Source organism: Bombina bombina, chromosome 4 (assembly GCF_027579735.1).
Source record: "Bombina bombina isolate aBomBom1 chromosome 4, aBomBom1.pri, whole genome shotgun sequence".
NCBI lineage: Eukaryota > Metazoa > Chordata > Amphibia > Anura > Bombinatoridae > Bombina > Bombina bombina.
Window position 1 is genome coordinate 106,009,586 of NC_069502.1, and position 21,980 is coordinate 106,031,565.

At 38.0% G+C, this 21,980-nt stretch overlaps 1 pseudogene; it reads left to right on the forward strand.

Moving 5' to 3' along the window:
• LOC128656939 (cytochrome P450 2K6-like) overlaps positions 1-21,980 on the forward strand; it is an 85,826-nt pseudogene that overhangs the window by 26,501 nt on the left and 37,345 nt on the right.

The following is a 21,980-nucleotide window of genomic DNA, read 5'->3' on the forward strand; positions in this document are numbered from 1 at the left end:
TTTCCATACCGCATATCCCCTTACGTCAATTGCGTATCCTATCTTTTCAATGGGATTTTTCTAACTCCGGTATTTAGAGTCGTGTCTGAAGTGAGCGTTAGATATCTAACGACAAAACTCCAGCCGCAGGAAAAAAGTCAGTAGTTAAGAGCTTTCTGGGCTAACGCCGGTTCATAAAGCTCTTAACTACTGTACTCTAAAGTACACTAACACCCATAAACTACCTATGTACCCCTAAACCGAGGTCCCCCCACATCGCCGCCACTCGATTAAATTTTTTTAACCCCTAATCTGCCGACCGCCACCTACGTTATACTTATGTACCCCTAATCTGCTGCCCCTAACACCGCCGACCCCTATATTATATATATTAACCCCTAATCTGCCCCCCTCAACGTCGCCTCCACCTGCCTACACTTATTAACCCCTAATCTGCCGAGCAGACCGGACCGCTACTATAATAAAGTTATTAACCCCTAATCCGCCTCACTAACCCTATAATAAATAGTATTAACCCCTAATCTGCCCTCCCTAACATCGCCGACACCTAGCTTCAATTATTAACCCCTAATCTGCCGACCGGAGCTCCCCGCTATTCTAATAAATGTATTAACCCCTAAAGCTAAGTCTAACCCTAACACTAACACCCCCCTAAATTAAATATAATTTTAATCTAACGAAATAAATTAACTCTTATTAAATAAATTATTCCTATTTAAAGCTAAATACTTACCTGTAAAATAAATCCTAATATAGCTACAATATAAATTATAATTACATTGTAGCTATTTTAGGATTAATATTTATTTTACAGGTAACTTTGTATTTATTTTAACCAGGTACAATAGCTATTTAATAGCTAAAATAGTTAAAATAATTACAAATTTACCTGTAAAATAAATCCTAACCTAAGTTACAATTAAACCTACCACTACACTATCAATAAATAAATTAAATACAATACCTACAAATAACTACAATGAAATAAACTATCTAAAGTACAAAAAATAAAAAAGAACTAAGTTACAAAAAATAAAAAAATATTTACAAACATAAGAAAAATATTACAACAATTTTAAACTAATTACACCTACTCTAAGCCCCCTAATAAAATAACAACAATAAAAAAATGCCCTACCCTATTCTAAATTACTAAAGTTCAAAGCTCTTTTACCTTACCAGCCCTGAACAGGGCCCTTTGCGGGGCATGCCCCAAGAAGTTCAGCTCTTTTGCCTGTAAAAAAAAACATACAATACCCCCCCCAACATTACAACCCACCACCCACATACCCCTAATCTAACCCAAACCCCCCTTAAATAAACCTAACACTAAGCCCCTGAAGATCTTCCTACCTTGTCTTCACCCTGCCAGGTTCACCGATCGGTCCAGAAGAGCTCCTCCGATGTCCTGATCCAAGCCCAAGCGGGGGGCTGAAGAGGTCCATGATCCGGCTGAAGTCATCATCCAAGTGGGAGCTGAAGAGGTCCATGATCCAGCTGAAGTCTTCATCCAAGCGGGGCAGAAGAGGTCTTCCATCCGATTGAAGTCTTCATCCAAGCGGGATCTTCTATGGTCATCCATCCGGAGCGGAGCGGCAGGATCCTGAAGACCTCTGACGCGGAACATCCATCCTGGCCGACGACTGAACGACGAATGACGGTTCCTTTAAATGACGTCATCAAGGTAGGAATATTCTGATTGGCTGATGGAATCAGCCAATCAGAATCAAGTTCAATCCGATTGGCTGATTCCATCAGCCAATCAGAATATTCCTACCTTAATTCCGATTGGCTGATAGAATCCTATCAGCCAATCGGAATTCGAGGGACGCCATCTTGGATGACGTCATTTAAAGGAACCGTCATTCGTCGTTCATTCGTCGGCCAGGATGGATGTTCCGCGTCGGAGGTCTTCAGGATCCTGCCGCTCCGCTCCGGATGGATGACCATAGAAGATCCCGCTTGGATGAAGACTTCAATCGAATGGAAGACCTCTTCTGCCCCGCTTGGATGAAGACTTCAGCCGGATCATGGACCTCTTCAACTCCCGCTTGGATGATGACTTCAGCTGGATCATCCACCTCTTCAGCCTCCCGCTTGGGCTTGGATCAGGACATCGGAGGAGCTCTTCTGGACCGATCGGTGAACCTGGCAGGGTGAAGACAAGGTAGGAAGATCTTCAGGGGCTTAGTGTTAGGTTTATTTAAGGGGGGTTTGGGTTAGATTAGGGGTATGTGGGTGGTGGGTTGTAATGTTGGGGGGGGGTATTGTATGTTTTTTCTACAGGCAAAAGAGCTGAACTTCTTGGGGCATGCCCCGCAAAGGGCCCTGTTCAGGGCTGGTAAGGTAAAAGAGCTTTGAACTTTAGTAATTTAGAATAGAATAGGGCATTTTTTTATTTTGGGGGGCTTTGTTATTTTATTAGGGGGCTTAGAGTAGGTGTAATTAGTTTAAAATTGTTGTAATATTTTTCTTATGTTTGTAAATATTTTTTTATTTTTTGTAACTTAGTTCTTTTTTATTTTTTGTACTTTAGTTAGTTTATTTAAATGTATTTATTTGTAGGTATTGTATTTAATTAATGTATTGATAGTGTAGTGTTAGGTTTAATTGTAGGTAATTGTAGGTATTTTATTTAATTAATTTAATGATAGTATAGTGTTAGGTTTAATTGTAACTTAGGTTAGGATTTATTTTACAGGTAATTTTGTAATTATTTTAACTAGGTAACTATTAAATAGTTCTTAACTATTTAATAGCTATTGTACCTGGTTAAAATAATTACAAAGTTGCCTGTAAAATAAATATTAATCAATAAAATAGCTACAATGTAATTATAATTTATATTGTAGCTATATTAGGATTTATTTTACAGGTAAGTATTTAGCTTTAAATAGGAATAATTTATTTAATAAGAGTTAATTTATTTCGTTAGAATAAAATTATATTTATCTTAGGGGGGTGTTAGTGTTAGGGTTAGACTTAGCTTTAGGGGTTAATACATTTATTAGAATAGCGGTGAGCTCCGGTCGGCAGATTAGGGGTTAATGTTTGAAGTTAGGTGTCGGCGATGTTAGGGAGGGCAGATTAGGGGTTAATACTATTTATTATAGGGTTAGTGAGGCGGATTAGGGGTTAATAACTTTATAATAATAGCGGTGCGGTCCGGTCAGCAGATTAGGGGTTAATAAGTGTAGGCACGTGGAGGCAACGTTGTGGGGAGCAGATTAGGGGTTAATAAATATAATATAGGGGTCGGCGGTGTTAGGGGCAGCAGATTAGGGGTACATAAGGATAATGTAAGTAGCGGCGGTTTACGGAGCGGCAGATTAGGGGTTAAAAATAAAATGCAGGTGTCAGCGATAGCGGGGACGGCAGATTAGGGGTTAATAAGTGTAAGGTTAGGGGTGTTTAGACTCGGGGTACATGTTAGGGTGTTAGGTGCAGACTTAGGAGGTGTTTCCGCATAGCAAACAATGGGGCTGCGTTAAGAGCTGAACACGGCTTTTTTGCAGGTGTTAGGTTTTTTTTCAGCTCAAACAGCCCCATTGTTTTCTATGGGGGAATCGTGCACGAGCACGTTTTTGAGGCTGGCCGCTTGCGTAAGCAACTCTGGTATTGAGAGTTGAAGCTGCGTTAAAAATGCTCTACGCTCCTTTTTTGGAGCCTAACGCAGCCTTTATGTGGACTCTCAATACCAGAGCTATTTTTATGGTGCGGCCAGAAAAAAGCCGGCGTTAGCTACGCGGGTCCTTACCGACAAAACTCCAAATCTAGGCCTCAGAGCTTTAGTAACTGTTTTGCAAATCTAAAAAGTTGCACTAAACTCATCAAAAATACGTTACAAATTACAGTTACACTCATAATAACACTATCTAATAATATGTTAAAAAAAATTGCTCAAAAATTATAAGGCTCAAAGATATGAGATCTTGGGTGTTAGATTAAAAAAAAACTGCCAAAGTACTTTAACAGAGAGATACATACAGATACATTGCTAAAGATGTATTTGTATGTGCAGTATCTCACAAAAGTCCGTAAGCTTCAATTTTATTCTAATACATCCTGACCCATTAATAAAAAGTAAAAAAAAAACAGAAAAAAAACGTTTCTTGTGCTGCTTCTTGCTTAAAGATAGACGTTTCCTGTAGAAAATATCAAACAGATTTTTGTTAACAAATTCTGAACATCCCTACAAATGAATATCGGATGAAACAATTATTATTATTTTGCTGTGACAAATGATTCGTTCTAAAGAATTCTTTTGTCTTTTCGCATGTACATTAACTATTAAAGTTTTTTTAAATGGCAGATCCATTCCACAATAACCTATTCCACCAAAGTATTTATGTTCTTTATTAAAGAGATAGGAAAGTCAAACTTAAACTTGCATTATTCAGACATTCACTTCCATTTTCAAATTTACGTTGTTCTCTTGGTATTAGTTGTTGAAAAAGAATATCTACATATCTCACATTAGTGGGGGATAGCTGATGATTGGTGCCTAAATACATTTGTCTCTTGTGATTAGCTGAGTAGTTGTATTCAGCTAATTCTTGGTAGTGCATTGCTGCTACTTCAGCAATTGATCTCAAGAGAACAAATAAAATTTGGTAATATAAGTACATTGGAAAGCTATTTCAAATTGTATTTTCTATATGTATCCTGAATTTTTTTTTTTAGGTTTCCTGTCCCTTTAAATAACAGACCGATAGTAGTCTAGTTCTTGTTACATTTGCCTTAGTGAATTTATAGTAGCACACATCTTGTATTGATTTAGCAGGTACTCTGTCAATATAACACCTTTCTTCTTTTAAGAAAATAAATATTCATGCAATTGAAAAAGTGCTTTTAGATATATGTATAGAATTTGTAGTTCAAACTCAGAAACCCATTCCCTTTATATTCATTCCCTTTATATTTTTATTTTAATTTTAATATAATAATTTAGAAGATTGGTGTTATCAGCAAGGGAGAATTAAAATGTAGTGGGCAGGATTACATATTGGGTTTTCGCAAAGGTTAAATTGCACTCATATTACAAGTTGATAGTAAACGTGATCACTTGAGCACAAATGATGTAAACGCTTGTCGGGTTAACGTGTCCTCAGAGCTGTGATTAACTGTTACACAAAACAAAAAAGTTGCATAAAACATATAAAAAATACATTACAAAGTACCCTTACACTCATAATAACACCATCTAATACAATTTTTTTTTTTTTTTAAAATGTTGCACAAAAAAGTTATAATGGCTCAAAGGTTTTAAAGAAAAAAAGGCAGGCAAAGGGCTTTAACATAGAGATACATAGATATACATCTCTAAAGATGTAAATGCATGTGTGCGTGTGTATATATATATATATATATATATATATATATATATATATATATATATATATATACACAGTACATATATATATTATTTTTTTTACTTTTGTATTTATTGTAAATATATCACATTCCAATGGTATGCACATAGCATAATATGATCAGATATATGTAAAAATATTAAATAATGAATAAAATGAACATATCCCATTATGTTAAGAATCTTAGAATATGAAATATTCATATTTTCACGTTGGGTTTTTTCTCCATTGACTTTTATGGTGGAATATGTGAATGCGCAGGTGCTATTCAATGTACAGATTTTTGCGGTAGTCGGGTTACCGCTTGCGCAAAATAAGGTTTTTCTGAACTTGTAATACTAGAGCAAAAAGCTTAACTCTAGCAGAGTTTTCACAATTGTGAAAACACAATGTACCGCGGCACTTGTAAACTAGCCCTATATGTTTCTAATATATTGTAGAAACCTTCCGCTAGATTATGAATTGTGCGTTAGGCTTAAAAAGCAGCGTTGGCCAGTCCCAACGCTGCTTTTTTAACGCCCGCTGGTATTACGAGTCTTAAAGGTACAGGTGTACCGCTCACTTTTTTGGCCAGACTTGGAAATACCGCAAATCCACTTACATAAATTGCGTATCCTATTTTTTCAATGGGACTTGCATAGCGCCGGTATTAGAAGTCTGCCAAAAAGTGAGCAGTAGACCCTCTCCTGTCAAGACTGGGACCGCATTTTAAAGTCAGTAGTTAAGAGTTTTACACTACAACGCCGTAGCATAAAACTCTTAACTAAAGTGCTAAAAAGTACACTAACACCAAAAAACTACCTATTAACCTCTAAACCAAGGCCCCCCCACATTGCAAACACTAAAATAAAATTTGTAACCCCTAATCTGCCAAACCAGACTTCGCAGCCACTATAATAAATATATTAACCCCTAAACCGCCGCACTCCCGCATCGCAAACATTAGTTAAATATTATTAACCCCTAATATGCCGTCCCCAACATCGCCACCACTATATTAAAGTTATTAACCCCTAAACCTAAGTCTAACCCTAACACCCCCTAACTTAAATATAATTAAAACAAATATAAATAAAATTACTATAATTAACTAAATTATTCCTATTTAAAACTAAATACTTACCTATAAAATAAACCCTAAGCTAGCTACAATATAACTAATAGTTACATTGTATCTAGCTTAGGGTTTATTTTTATTTTACAGACAAGTTTGTATTTATTTTAACTAGGTACAATAGTTATTAAATAGTTATTAACTATTTAATAACTACCTAGTTAAAATAAATGAAAAAGTACCTTTTAAAAAAAAAACTATCCTAAGTTACAATTACACCTAACACTACACTACAATTAAATTATTTCCCTAAATTAAATACAATTAAATTATCTAAAGTACAAAACCCCCCACTAAATTACAGAAAATAATAAACAAATTACAAGATTTTTAAACTAATTACACCTAATCTAATCCCCCTAACAAAATAAAAAATCCCCCCAAAATAAAAAAAAGCCCTACCCTACACTAAATTACAAATAGCCCTTAAAAGGGCCTTTTGCTGGCCATTACCCCAAAGTAATCAGCTCTTTTACCTGTAAAAAAAAGTACAAATCCCCCCAAACAGTAAAACCCACCACCCACACAACCAACCCTACTCTAAAACTCACCCAATACCCCCTTAAAAAGAGCACTAACCCATTGAAGATCACCTTACCAGGAGAAGCTTTCATCCAACCGGGCCAAAGTCCTCAACGAAGCTGGGAGAAGTCTTCATCCAAGCCGGGTGAAGTGGTCCTCCAGACGGGCAGAAGTCTTCATCCAGATGGCATCTTCTATCTTCATCCATCCGGCGTGGAGCGGGTCCATCTTCAAGACATCCGACACGGAGCATCCTCTTCTGATGATGGCTAACACAGAATGAAGGTACCTTTAAGGGACGTCATCCAAGATGGCGTCCCTTCAATTTCGATTAGCTGACAGAATTCTATCAGCCAATCGGAATTAAGGTAGAAAAAATCCTATTGGCTGATGCAATCAGCCAATAGGATTGAGCTTGCATTCTATTGGCTGATTGGAACAGCCAATAGAATGTAAGCTCAATCCTATTGGCTGATTGGATCAGCCAATAGGATTGAAGTTCAATCGTATTGGCTGATTGCATCAGCCAATAGGATTTTTTCTACCTTATTTCCGATTGGCTGATAGAATTCAACGTCGCCACCACTATACTTAATTTATTAACCCCTAAACCCTAACCCTAACACCCCCTATTTTAAATATAATTAAAGGGACAGTCTACGCCAGAATTTTTATTGTTTTAAAAGATAGATAATCCCTTTATTACCCATTTCCCAGTTTGGCATAACTAACACAGTTATAATATACTTTTAACCTCTGTGATTATCTTGTATCTAAGCCTCTGCAAACTGCCCCTTTTTCAGTTCTTTTGACAGACTTGCAGTCTAGCCAATCAGTGCCTGCTCCCAGATAACTTCTCGTGCACAAGCACAGTGTTATCTATGTGAAATACGTGAACTAACACCCTCTAGTGGTGAAAAACTGTTAAAATGCAATCTGAAAGAGGTGGGCTTCAAGTTCTAAGAAATTAGCATATGAACCTCCTAGGTTAAGCTTTCAACTAAGAATACCAAGAGAACAAAGCAAAATTGGTGATAAAAGTAAATTGGAAAATTGTTTAACATTACATGCTCTATATGAATCATGAAAGTTTATTTTGGCCTAGACTGTCCCTTTAAAATAAATCTAAATAAAACCTACTATTAATACCTAAATAATTCCTATTTAAAACTAAATACTTATCGATAAAATAAACCCTAAGCTAGCTACAATATAACTAATAGTTACATTGTAGCTAGCTTAGGTTTTATTTTTATTTTACAGGCAAGTTTGTATTTATTTTAACTAGGTAGAATAGTTACTAAATAGTTATTAACTATTTACTAACTACCTTGCTAAAATAAATACAAATTTACCTGTAAAATAAAACCTAACCTATCTTACAATAAATCCTAACCTTACACTACAATTAAATAAATTACCTAAATTAAATACAATTACCTAAATTACAAAAAAAACCCACTAAAATACACAAAATAATAAAAAAAAGAAATTATCAGATATTTAAACTAATTACACCTAATCTAATAGCCCTATCAAAATAAAAAAGCCCCCCCAAAATAAAAAAACCCCTAGCCTAAACTAAACGACCAATAGCCCCTAAAAGGGCATTTTGTGTGGCATTGCCCCAAAGAAATAAGCTCTTTTACCTGTTAAAAAAATACAAACACCCCCCAACAGTATAACCCACCACCCACATAACCAACCCCCCAAATAAAAATCTAACTAAAGAAACCTAAGCTCCCCATTGTCCTGAAAAGGGCATTTGGATGGGCATTGCCCTTAAAAGGGCATTTAGCTCTTTTTCAATTGCCCAACCCCTAATCTAAAACTAAAACCCACCCAATAAACTTTAAAAAAAGCCTAACACTAACCCCCGATGATCCACTTACAGTTTTGAAGACCCGACATCCATCCTCAACGAAGTGGCAGAAGTCCTCATCGAAACCTGTAGAAGTCTTCATCCAAGCAACCGAAGTCTTCATCCAAGCCCGCAGAAGTCTTCATCCAGATGGCATCTTCTATCTTCATCCATCCGCCGCGGAGTGGCTCCATCTTCAAGACATCCGGCGCGGAGCATCCTCTTCAATCAAAGTCTTCTTGCTGAATGAAGGTTCCTTTAAATGATGTCATCCAAGATGGCGTCCCTTTAATTCCGATTGGCTGATAGAATTCTATCAGCCAATCAGAATTAAAGGTGAAAAATTCATATTGCCTGATGCAATCAGCCAATAGGATTGAGCTTCAATCCTATTGGCTGATCCAATCAGCCAATAGGATTGAGCTTGCATTCTATTGGCTGATTGGAACAGCTCAATCCTATTGGCTGATCGGACCTAAGAGAGGTCCGGAAATGTCTGTATATTTTGATATGGGTCTTTAAGAGATTTGTTAGCAAAGAATGCTCTGAGTACTCCCTGGTCTCAAAATGACATCTCTAGGGGTGTCTGAGGAAGAATTTTCGAGGGTGCAGGGCTCTGTGGGCTCTATCAATCAGCAGATCTTTTGGCTGGGGCGTACCCAGTAGCTCTTTAAATAGCCCATTTAGATGGTATGTAAGCTCTGTTGTAGTAACGGACTCCGGGATTCCTCGTATTCTCAAATTGTTGCGGCGTGACCTATCTTCTAGGTCCGTCAATTTACTCTCCAAATCTGTGATCTGCTCTGTAAGGTTTTGGGAACAGGAAAAGTACACTAACACCCATAAACTACCTATTAACCCCTAAACCACCACCCTTCCACAACGCAAACACTACTTAAATATTATTAACCCCTAATCTGCCATCCGCCCACACCGTCGCTATAATAAACCTATTAACCACTAAACCGCAAGCCCCCCACAACAAAATATACTAAATTAAACTAATAACCCCTAAACCTCTGGCCTCCCACTTCACTACATAAATATATTAACCCCTAAACCTAACCCTAATGTAACCCTAAGCATAAGTCTAACCCTAACCCTAACACCCCCTAACTTAAATATAATTAAAATAAAGCTAAATAAACCTTACAATTATTACCTAAATAATTCCTATTTAAAACTAAATACAAAATTACCTGTAAAAAAACCTAAGATAGCTACAAAATAACTAATAGTTATATTGTAGCTATCTTATGTTTTATTTTTATTTCATAGGTAAGTTTGTATTTATTTTAACTAGGTAGACTAGTTAGTAAATAGTTATTAACTATTTACTAGCGAGCTAGTTAAAATAAATAAAAATTTACCTGTCAAATAAAACCTAACCTGCCTTACACTAAAGCCTAACATTACAATAAAATAAATTATTAAAAACAAAATTTATGCTTACCTGATAAATGTATTTCTCTTGTGGTGTATCCAGTCCACGGATTCATCCATTACTTGTGGGATATTCTCCTTCCCAACAGGAAGCTGCAAGAGGATAACCCACAGCAGAGCTGTCTATATAGCTCCTCCCCTAACTGCCACCTCCAGTCATTCGACCGAAGACCAGCAAGAGAAAGGAGAAACTATAGGGTGCAGTGGTGACTGTAGTTTAAAAAATAAAAAACACCTGCCTTAAAATGACAGGGCGGGCCGTGAACTGGATACACCACAAGAGAAATACATTTATCAGGTAAGCATAAATTTTGCTTTCTCTTGTAAGGTGTATCCAGTCCACAGATTCATCCATTACTTGTGGGATACCAAAGCTATAGGACACTGATGAAGGGAGGGACAAGGCAGGCGCTTAAACGGAAGGCACCACTGCCTGTAAGACCTTTCTCCCAAAAATAGCCTCCGAAGAAGCAAAAGTATCAAATTTGTAGAATTTAGAAAAAGTATGAGGTGAAGACCAAGTCGCCGCCTTACAAATCTGTTCAACAGAAGCCTCATTCTGAAAAGCCCATGTGGAAGCTACCGCTCTAGTGCAATGAACTGTAATTCTTTCAGGAGGCTGCTAGCCAGCAGTCTCATAATAGCATTGTATCCACTTGCATATGGATGATTAACCCCTCAGGCTCAAAAACGAAGCAGAAAAACGGTAAAACCGTTATAAACAGTCACAAGCAAACTGCCACAGCTCTACTGTGGCTTCTACCTGCCCATAAAATGACTTTTGTAGGCACAAAAACCCTTCACAGAGGTCCTATATGTCAGGGGACTCCTTCAGGGAAGCTGGCTGTCTCATACTGTAAAAATACTGCGCAATTAGAGCGCAAAAATAGGCCCCTCCCACCATGCACTCCAAGTGAAAGGGCCTTAAAAAACTACTCCTAGGAGAAATTTAGTCAGCCATGTGGAAAACTAGGCCCCAAATAAAGATTTATCACCCTCAGTAAAAAAACGTTTTTATATATAATGCAAACGTTTTACATACTAAGTATTAAGAGCAAGTAACATGAATATTACCCTTTACTGCAAGCATGATCCCAGTCGTTTGTTAAATCACTGTAATCAGGCTTACCTTAAATATATCAGGCATTGTCAGCATTTTCTAGACCTTATCTTCTCTCTAGAAAAAAATATACTGAACATACCTCAGAGCAGTTAATTCTGCAGGCCATTCCCCCAGCTGAAGTTTTCGCATACTCTTCAGTTATGTGTGAGAATGGCAGTGGACCTTAGTTACAACCTGCTAAGATCATCAAAAACCTCAGGCAAAACTCTTCTTCTAATTTCTGCCTGAGGTAAAAACAGTACAACGCCGGTACCGTTTAAAAATAACAAACTTTTGATTGAAGATAAACTACACTAATTCACCACAACTCTCTTGATACTTCCTTTCTTGTCGAGAGCTGCAAGAGAATGACTGGAGGTGGCAGTTAGGGGAGAAGCTATATAGACAAATCTGCTGTGGGTGATCCTCTTGCAGCTTCCTGTTGGGAAGGAGAATATCCCACAAGTAATGGATGAATCCGTGGACTGGATACACCTTACAAGAGAAATACAATTATCTAAATTATAAAAAAAAACACTAAATTGCACAAAATAAATAACAAAATTATCAAAAATAAAAATGAATTACTCTTAATCTAATAGCTCTATCAAAATAACCCCCCCCCCCCCCCAATAAAAAAAACCCTAGCCTAAAATAGGCTAAAAAAAGGGCCTTTTGCAGGGACTTGCCCCAAAGAAATCATCTCCTTTACCTGTAAAAAAATACAAACAACCAACCCTCCCTATATAAAATTCTATCTAAATAAACCTAAGCTAACCATTGCCCTGAAAAGGGCATTTGGATGGGCATTGCCCTTAAAAGTGCATTTAGCTCTTTTACTGCCCAAAACCCTAACCTAAAAAAAACCCCACCCAATAGATAGAATTTTATTTGGGGGTTTGGTTATGTGGGTAGTAGGTTTTACTGTTGGGGGGTGTTTGTATTTTTTTTTACAGGAAAAAGAGCTGATTTCTTTGGGACAATGCCCTGCAATAGGCCATTTTAAGGACCATTGGTAGTTTAGTGTAGGCTAGTATTTTTATTTTTATTTTGGGGGGGCTTTTATCTTTTGATAGGGCTATTAGATTAGGAGTAATTTGTTTTTATTTTTGATAATTTTGCTTTTTAGTTTGTGTAATTTAGTAAGTAAGTTTTTTTGTTGTAATGTAGATAATTGTATTTTATTAATTTAATTTATTTTATTGAAATGTTTTAGTGTAAGGCAGGTTAGGTTTTATTTTACAGGTAAGTTTGTATTTATTTTAACTAGGTAGTTATTAAATAATTAATAACTATTTACTAACTAGTCTACCTAGTTAAAATAAATACAAACTTACCTGTTGTTATTATTATTATCGTTTATTTGTAGAGCGCCAACAGATTCCGCAGCGCTATAAAAAAATGCGGATTACAACAAAACAGTTATAGGGATCAAATAGGTAGAGGACCCTGCCAAGAGTTCACTGTTGTAGTCAGCTCTTAAGAAGGTGATCTACAAACAGCTGGACTCTTAGGCTTACATGCTAAGGGGGTTCAGGGGATAGCAATGGAGAAGAAGAACTGGTATAAAGAAAGGTTAGTGTAGGTTGTCTGCATCCCTGAACAATAGAGTCTTTAGGGAGCGCTTGATGCTTTCAAAACTAGGGAGAGTCTTGTGGAGTGAGGCATAGGCCCCTATTAATCAAGGTCTGGCCGACCTGATCCGACAGTGCGGATCAGGTCCGCCAGACCTCGCTGAATACGGCGAGCAATATGCTCGCCATATTCAGCAATGCACCAGCAGCTCACAAGAGCTGATGGTGCAACTCTGCCCCCTGCAGACTCGCGGTCAATCAGCCGCCAGAAGGGGGGTGTCAATCAACCCGATCGTACTCGATCGGGTTGAATTGCGGCGATGTCTGTCCGCCTGCTCAGGCTCCATTCGGAGCTTGATAAATATGCCCCATAGAGTTCCACAAGATGGTAGCCAGTCTGGAGAAGTCCTGTAAATGGGAGTGTGATGAGAGGAGGAGGGTAGGAGGTCATGAGCAGAGCGAAGGGAACGGGAGGGAGAGTATCTGGAGACAAGGTCTGAGATATAAGGGGGAGCAGTGCAGTTGAGGGCTTTGTATGTCAGAGTGAGAATTTTGTGTTTGATCCTAGAGGCAAGAGGAAGCCAGTGAAGGGATTAGCAGAGAGGTGCAGCAGATGAAGAGTGACGTGTAAGGAAGATGAGTCTGGCAGAGGCATTCATTATGGATTGTAAAGGAGCTATGTGGTAGGTGGGGAGACCAGAGAGGACGGAGTTGCAGTAATCGAGGCAGGAAAGAATAAGAGAGCGGATTAAAATCTTAGTTGTGTAAGGAAGTCTCTAATTTTAGAGATGTTTTTAAGGTGGAAGTGGCAGGCTTTAGCCAAGGACTGAATGTGAGGTGTGAAAGAAAGATCTGAGTTAAATGTGACCCTGAGACATGCAGGGTAGGAGTAATGATGGAGTTGTCGACAGTTATAGAGAGATTGGGGGTGGATATTTTGGAAGAAGGGGGGAAAATGAGGAGTTCGGTTTTGGAGATATTTAGTTTGAGGTAGTGAGAGGACATCCAGAGATGTGAGAAAGACAGTTAGTGACACGGGTTAGCAGGGAAAGAGATATGTCTGGTGCAAAGAAGTATATTTTGGTGTTGTCGGCATACAAATGATATTGGAAACCATGGGACTTTAGGGAACCTAGTGATGACGTGTAGATTGAGAAGAGAAGGGGACCTCGGACAGAGCCCTGCGGTACTCCGACAGAAAGTGGTGATGGGGCAAAGGAGGCCCCAGAGAAGTCTACACTAAAGGTACGGTTTGACAGGCAGGAAGAGAGCCACAAGAGGGCTGTGTCACAGATGCTGAATGATTGTAGGGTTTGGAGCAAAAGAGGGTGGTCAACAGTGTCAAAGGCTGCAGACAGATCAATGAAAATAAGCAGAGAGAAGTGGCCTTTTGATTTGCTCTAAGTAGATCATTGGTAACCTTAACAATTGCTGTCTCTGTGATGGGGACAAAATCCAGATTGCAGTGGGTCAAGAAAGGAGTTTAACGTAAGGAAATAATACCTAGTTAAAATAAATACAAACTTACCTGTGAAATAAAAATAAAACCTAAGATAGCTACAATATAACAGTTATATGTGTATGTGTAGTGTTAGTGATGTGGGAGGCCAGAGGTTTAGGGGTTAATAACTTTAATATAGTGGCGGCAACATTTGGGGCGGCAGATTAGGGGCTAATAAGTGTAGGTAGGTGGCGGCGATATTAGGGCCAGCAGATTAGGGGTTAATAACTGTAATGTAGGTGGCAGCGATATTAGGGGCGGCAGATTAGGGGTTAATAAGTGAATTTAGGTGACGCGATATCGGGAGCGGAAGATTGGGGTTAATAGTTTTATTTAGGTGGCGGCGATGTCAGGGTGCGGCAGATTAGGGGTTAATTACATTATGTCCGTTGCAGCGATGTCTTGGGCGGCAGATTATGGGTGTTTAGACGTGGTTTTTATGTTAGGGTTTTAGGTTTAAACATAACTTTTTCTTTCCCCATAGACATTAATAGGGCTGCTTTACGGAGCTTTTGTTTCCGCAATCGCAGGTGTTGATATCTATGGGGAAATCGTGCCCGTGCACGTCAAAGCAGCGCTTGTATTTGGGTGAGGTATGGAGCTCAACGCCACCATATCACCCGCTCAAGCCGAGTTTCTCAAAACCTGTAATAGCAGCGCTATAAGGAGGTGAAATAACAACGCTTTTTTGGAGCTCATTAAAATCCCTATATTGCTCAAAACTCATAATCTGGCTGTAACTAAATAGTTACTTCTATTTTACTTTGTATGATCATTTTGGAAATTACAGTAATCTGAGATATAAAATTTTGATTCACAAGCCAGTATAATTAGTTTAGCTCTTGCTTTTAAATCTTTTCGGAGATCTAATCTAATACAGACATATGTTCAGGCAGATTCACTGCACAATAGTAAAAATCAGCCTGTTTGGCATATATGACTCCTAAATGTGTTTATTTACTTTAGAGCACTGGTTTTCATACCTGTCCTCAGGCTTCCCTAACAGGCCAGATTTTGAGGATATCTGAGATAGAAAACAGGTGAAATAATCAGCTGATTAGTAAACATGGTTATTTTACCTGCTCTCATTCAAGGTAATCCGAAACATCTGGCCTGTTGGGGAGGACTGAGGAAAGGTTTGAAAACCAGTGCTTTAGAGAGTTTATGTTTTCCTTTTTGCATTTATAAAAAAACCTCACTGTTAAACTGATAATTATTATTATTATTTCTTTCATGTAATTGGCAAGAGTCCATGAGCTAGTGACATATGGGATATACAATCTTTCCAGGAGGGGCAAAGTTTCCCAAACCTCAAAATGCCTATAAATACACCCCTCACCACACCCACAATTCAGTTTTACAAACTTTGCCTCCTATGGAGGTGATGAAGTAAGTTTGTGCTAAGATTTCTACGTTGATATGCGCTTCTCAGCATTGTTGAAGCCCGATTCCTCTCAGAGTATAGCGAATGTCAGAGGGACGTGAAGGGAGTATCACCTATTGAATACGATGATTTCTCTAACGGGGGTCTTTTTCATGGGTTCTCTGTTATCGGTCGTAGAGATTCATCTCCTACCTCCCTTTTCAGATCGACGATATACTCTCAAATTTACCATTACCTCTACTAAGAACTGTTTTAGTACTGGTTTGGCTATCTGCTATATGTGGATGGGTGTCTTTTGGTAAGTATGTTTTCATTTACTTAAGACACTCTCAGCTATGGTTTGGCACTTTATGCAAATTATATAAAATTCTAAATACATGTATTGTACTTATATTTGCCATGAGTCAGGTTCATGTATTTCCTTCTGCAGACTGTCAGTTTCATATTTGGGAATATAAACACTTTAAGAAATGTATTTCTTACCTGGGGTTTAGTCTTTTTCAATTTGACTACTTTTTGCATTTGCGGGTATTAGGCCCGCGGGTGCGTCAAATGTTAGGACTTTATTGCGTCATTTTTGGCGCTGACTTTTTTGGCGCGGGAAATTACGTTTTTGACGCGACTTAGTCATTTCCGGCGTCATACGTGACATCGAGACCTTTCACACGGCGGCATCATTAGTGATGCAAGTGTGTAATTTCCGGTCATTTTTGGCGCCAAAAAAGTTTATGTTACGTTGTGCGTCATACTTGGTGCCAATTTTTCTTCATTATTTCAATACCCCATTGTTGTTTGCCTCCTGCTTTCTTTTCTATCAAGAGGCCTATGCTTTTGCATTTTTTCCCATTCCTGATTCCCATTTAATGAAATAGATCATTTTGCTTTATATGTTGTTTTTTTCTCTTACATTGAGCAAGATGTCCCAATCTGATCCTGCCTCTGAAGTTTCTGCTGGAACATTGCTGCCTGACATGGGTTCTACAAAAGCTAAGTGCATTTGTTGTAAAATTGTAGAAATTATTCCACCGAATGTCATTTGTAATAGTTGTCATGATAAACTTTTACATGCAGATAGTGTTTCTATCAGTAATAGTACATTGCCAGTTACAGTTCCTTCAACTTCTAATGTGCATGATATACCTGTAAATTTTAAAGAATTTGTTTCTGATTCTATTATGAAGGCTTTGTCTGCATTTCCACCTTCTAATAAACGTAAAAGGTCTTTTAAAACTTCTCATTTAGCTGATGAAATTTCAAATGACCAACAACATAATAATTCATTCTCTTCTGATGAGGATCTATCTGAAACAGAAGATCCTTCCTCAGATATTGACACTGACAAATCTACTTATTTATTTAAAATAGAGTATATGCGTTCTTTATTAAAAGAAGTGTTAATTACTTTGGATATTGAGGTAACCAGTCCTATTGACGTTCAGTCTAATAAACATTTAAATACTGTTTTTAAACCTCCTGAGATTTCCCCAGGTGTTTTTCCCATTCCTGAGGCTATTTCTGATATGATTTCTAGGGAATGGAATAAGCCAGGTACTTCCTTTATTCCTTCTTCAAGGTTTAAGAGATTGTATCCTTTACCAGCAAAATCTATAGAGTTTTGGGAAAAGGTCCCCAAAGTTGATGGGGCTATTTCTACTCTTGCTAAACGTACCACTATTCCTATGGAAGATAGCACTTCCTTTAGGGATCTTTTAGATAGGAAACTTGAATCTTATCTAAGGAAGGCCTATTTATATTCAGGTCATCTTCTCAGACCTGCTATTTCTTTGGGTGATGTTGCGGCTGCATCAACTTTCTGGTTGGAAAATTTAGCGCAACATGAATTGGATTTTGACATATCTAGCATTGTTCGCTTTACTGCAACATGCTAATCATTTTATTTGTGATGCAATTTTTGATATAATCAAAATTGATGTTAGATCCATGTCTTTAGCTGTATTAGCTAGAAGAGCTTTATGGCTTAAATCTTGGAATGCTGATATGACATCTAAATCTAGATTACTATCTCTTTCTTTCCAAGGTAATAATTTATTTGGTTCTCAGTTGGATTCTATTATTTCAACTATCACTGGAGGAAAAGGAGTTTTTTTGCCTCAGGATAAAAAACCTAAGGATAAATCTAAGGCTTCTTACCGTTTTTGTTCCTTTCATCAGAATAAGGAACAAAAACTCAATCCTCCTACCAAGGAGTCTGCTTCCAGTTGGAAGCCTTCCTCAAATTGGAATAAATCCAAGCCATTTAGGAAACCAAAGTCTGCCCCTAAGTCCGCATGAAGGTGCGGCCCTCATTCCAGCTCAGCTGGTAGGGGGCAGATTAAGGTTTTTCAAGGATTGTTGGGTAAAATCTGTCCAAAATCATTGGATTCAGAGCATTGTCTCTAAAGGGTATCGAATAGGATTCAAAGTAATACCTCCTGTGAGAAGATTTTTTCTCTCACACATCCCTGTAAATCCAGTAAAAGCTCAGGCTTTTCTGAAGTGTGTTTCAGACCTGGAGTCTTCAGGGGTAATCATGCCAGTTCCTCTTCAGGAACAAGGTTTGGGGTTTTATTCAAACTTATTCATTGTACCAAAGAAAGAAAATTTGTTCAGACCAGTTCTGGATCTGAAAATTTTGAATCGTTATGTAAGAGTACCAACTTTCAAGATAGTGACTATAAGGACTATTCTGCATTTTGTTCAGCAAGGACATTATATGTCCACAATAGACTTGCAGGATGCATACCTTCATATTCTGATTCATCAAGAAGACTTTCAGTTTCTGAGATTCTCTTTTCTAGACAAGCACTACCAATTTGTTGCTCTTCCATTTGGCCTAGCAACAGCTCCAAGAATCTTTTCAAAGGTTCTGGGTGCCCTACTATCTGTAATCAGAGAACAGGGTATTGCGGTGTTTCCTTATTTGGACGATATCTTGGTACTAACTCAGTCTTTACATACTGCAGAATCTCACACGAATCAACTAGTGTTGTTTCTTCGGAAACATGGTTGGAGGATCAATTTACCAAAAAGTTTCTTGATTCCTCAGACAAGGGTCACCTTTTTAGGCTTCCAGATAGATTCAGTGTCCATGACTCTGTCTCTAACAGACAAGAGACATTTAAAATTGGTTGCAGCCTGCCGGAACCTTCAGTCTCAGTCATTCCCTTCAGTGGCTATGTGCATGGAAGTTTTAGGTCTCATGACTGCAGCATCGGACGCAATCCCCTTTGCTCATTTTCACATGGGACCTCTACAGCTTTGTATTCTGAATCAATGGTGCAGGGATTATACAAAGATATCACAATTAATATCCTTGAATCCCAATGTACGACACTCTCTGACATGGTGGATAGATCACCATCGTTTGGTTCAAGGGGCTTCTTTTGTTCGCCCAACCTGGACTGTGATCACAAAAGATGCGAGTCTTTCAGGTTGGGGAGCTGTTTGGGGATCTCTGACAGCACAAGGGGTTTGGAAATCTCAAGAGGCAAGATTACCAATAAATATTTTAGAACTCCGTGCAATTCTCAGGGCTCTTCAGTTCTGGCCTCTACTAAAGAGAGAACCGTTCATTTGTTTTCAGACAGACAATATCACAACTGTGGCTTATGTCAATCATCAAGGTGGGACTCACAGTCCCCAAGCTATGAAAGAAGTATCTTGGATACTTGCCTGGGCGGAATCCAGCTCCTGTCTAATATCTGCAGTGCATATCCCAGACGTAGACAATTGGGAGGCGGATTATCTCAGCCGCCAGACTTTACATCCAGGGGAGTGGTCTCTCTATCCAAATGTGTTTTCTCAGATTGTTCAGATGTGGGGGCTTCCAGAGATAGATCTCATGGCCTCTCATCTAAACAAGAAACTTACCAGATACCTGTCCAGGTCCAGGGATGTTCAGGTGGAAGCAGTGGATGCGCTGACACTTCCTTGGTGTTATCAACCTGCTTACATCTTTCCGCCTCTAGTTCTCCTTCCAAGAGTGATCTCCAAAATCATCATGGAACAGTCTTTTGTGTTGCTGGTGGCTCCAGCAGGGCCACACAGGTTTTGGTATGCGGATCTGGTTCGGATGTCCAGTTGCCCGCCTTGGCCACTTCCGTTACGGCCGGACCTACTATCTCAAGGTCCGTTTCTCCATCAGGATCTCAAATCATTAAATTTGAAGGTATGGAAATTGAATGCTTAGTTCTAAGTCATAGAGGTTTCTCTGACTCAGTGATTAATACTATGTTACAAGCTCGTAAATCTGTTTCTAGAAAGATTTATTATAGAGTTTGGAAGACTTACATTTCATGGTGTTCTTCTCATAAATTCTCCTGGCATTCTTTTAGAATTCCTAGAATTTTACAGTTTCTTCAGGATGGTTTGGATAAGGGTTTGTCTGCAAGTTCCTTGAAAGGACAAATCTCCGCTCTTTCTGTTTTATTTCACAGAACGATTGCTATTCTTCCTGATATTCACTGTTTTGTACAGGCTTTAGTTCATATTAAGCCTGTCATTAAATCAATTTCTCCTCCTTGGGGTCTTAATTTGGTTCTGAAGGCTTTACAGGCTTCTCCATTTGAGCCTATGCATTCTTTGGACATTAAACTACTTTCCTGGAAAGTGTTGTTCCTTTTGGCTATTTCTTCTGCTAGAAGAGTTTCTGAGCTATCTGCTCTTTCTTGTGAGTCTCCTTTTCTGATTTTTCATCAGGATAAGGCAGTTTTGCGGACTTCTTTTCAATTTTTACCTAAGGTTGTGAATTCTAACAACATTAATAGATAAATTGTTGTTCCTTCCTTGTGTCCGAATCCTAAGAATTCTTTGGAGAGATCCTTACATTCTTTGGATGTGGTAAGAGCTTTGAAATATTATGTGGAAGCTGCAAAAAATTTCAGGAAGACTTCCAGTTTATTTGTTTTATTTTACGCCTCAGAGAATTACAGCTCATTCTACTAGAGTCTCAGTCTCCACTTCGTGAGCTTTTAAGAATGAAGCTTCAGTTGATCAGATTTGCAAAGCAGCAACTTGGTCCTCTTTGCATACATTTACTAAATTCTACCATTTTGATGTATTTGCTTCTTCGGAAGCAGTTTTTGGTAGAAAAGTCCTTCAGGCAGCTGTTTCAGTTTGATTCTTCTGCTTTTGATTTAAGTTTTTTTCTTTCAAAAGTGAAAATAACTTATTTTTTGGGTTGTGGATTATTTTTTCAGCGGAATATGGCTGTTTTTAATTTATTCCCTTCCTCTCTAGTGACTCTTGAGTGGAAGACTCCACATCTTGGGTATTGATATCCCATATGTCACTAGCTCATGGACTCTTGCCAATTACATGAAAGAAAACATAATTTATGTAAGAACGTACCTGATAAATTAATTTCTTTCATATTGGCAAGAGTCCATGAGGCCCACCCTTTTTATGGTGGTTATGATTTTTTGTATAAAGCACAATTATTTCCAAATTTCCTTTGTTGATGCTTTCTACTAGTTTCTTTATCACCCCACTGCTTGGCTATTCGTTAAACTGAATTGTGGGTGTGGTGAGAGGTGTATTTATAGGCATTTTGAGGTTTGGGAAACTTTGCCCCTCCTGGTAGGATTGTATATCCCATATGTTACTAGCTCATGGACTCTTGCCAATATGAAAGAAATGAATTTATCAGGTAAGTTCTTACATAAATTATGTTTTTTTTCATGATTTGATCTTTAGGGAAAATCCTTTGAAATATATATATATATATATATATATATATATATATATATATATATATTGTGCTGTAAAAAAAATTTTGCTTTTCAAACTATTTTATTATATATTATATTTAGGAAAACTCGTATCCTAAACAATATTTCCACAATGAAAATCTGGTGGAGGTTGTGGGTGATTTGTTTGGTGCTGGAATGGAGACAACCTCAACAACTCTCCGTTGGGGAGTTCTGATCATGATGAAATACCCAGAAATACAAAGTAAGAGTTTATTTTTTATTATTATTGTTTGGCATTATTTACTTAAGATCTTACTCTACATATCTAAAGATGTCAGAGAAGGCTACACTAAAGTTAGCTAGGTAGGTGGAGAACCACAGGAGGGCTGTGTTGCCAATGCCGAAGGATTGGAGGGT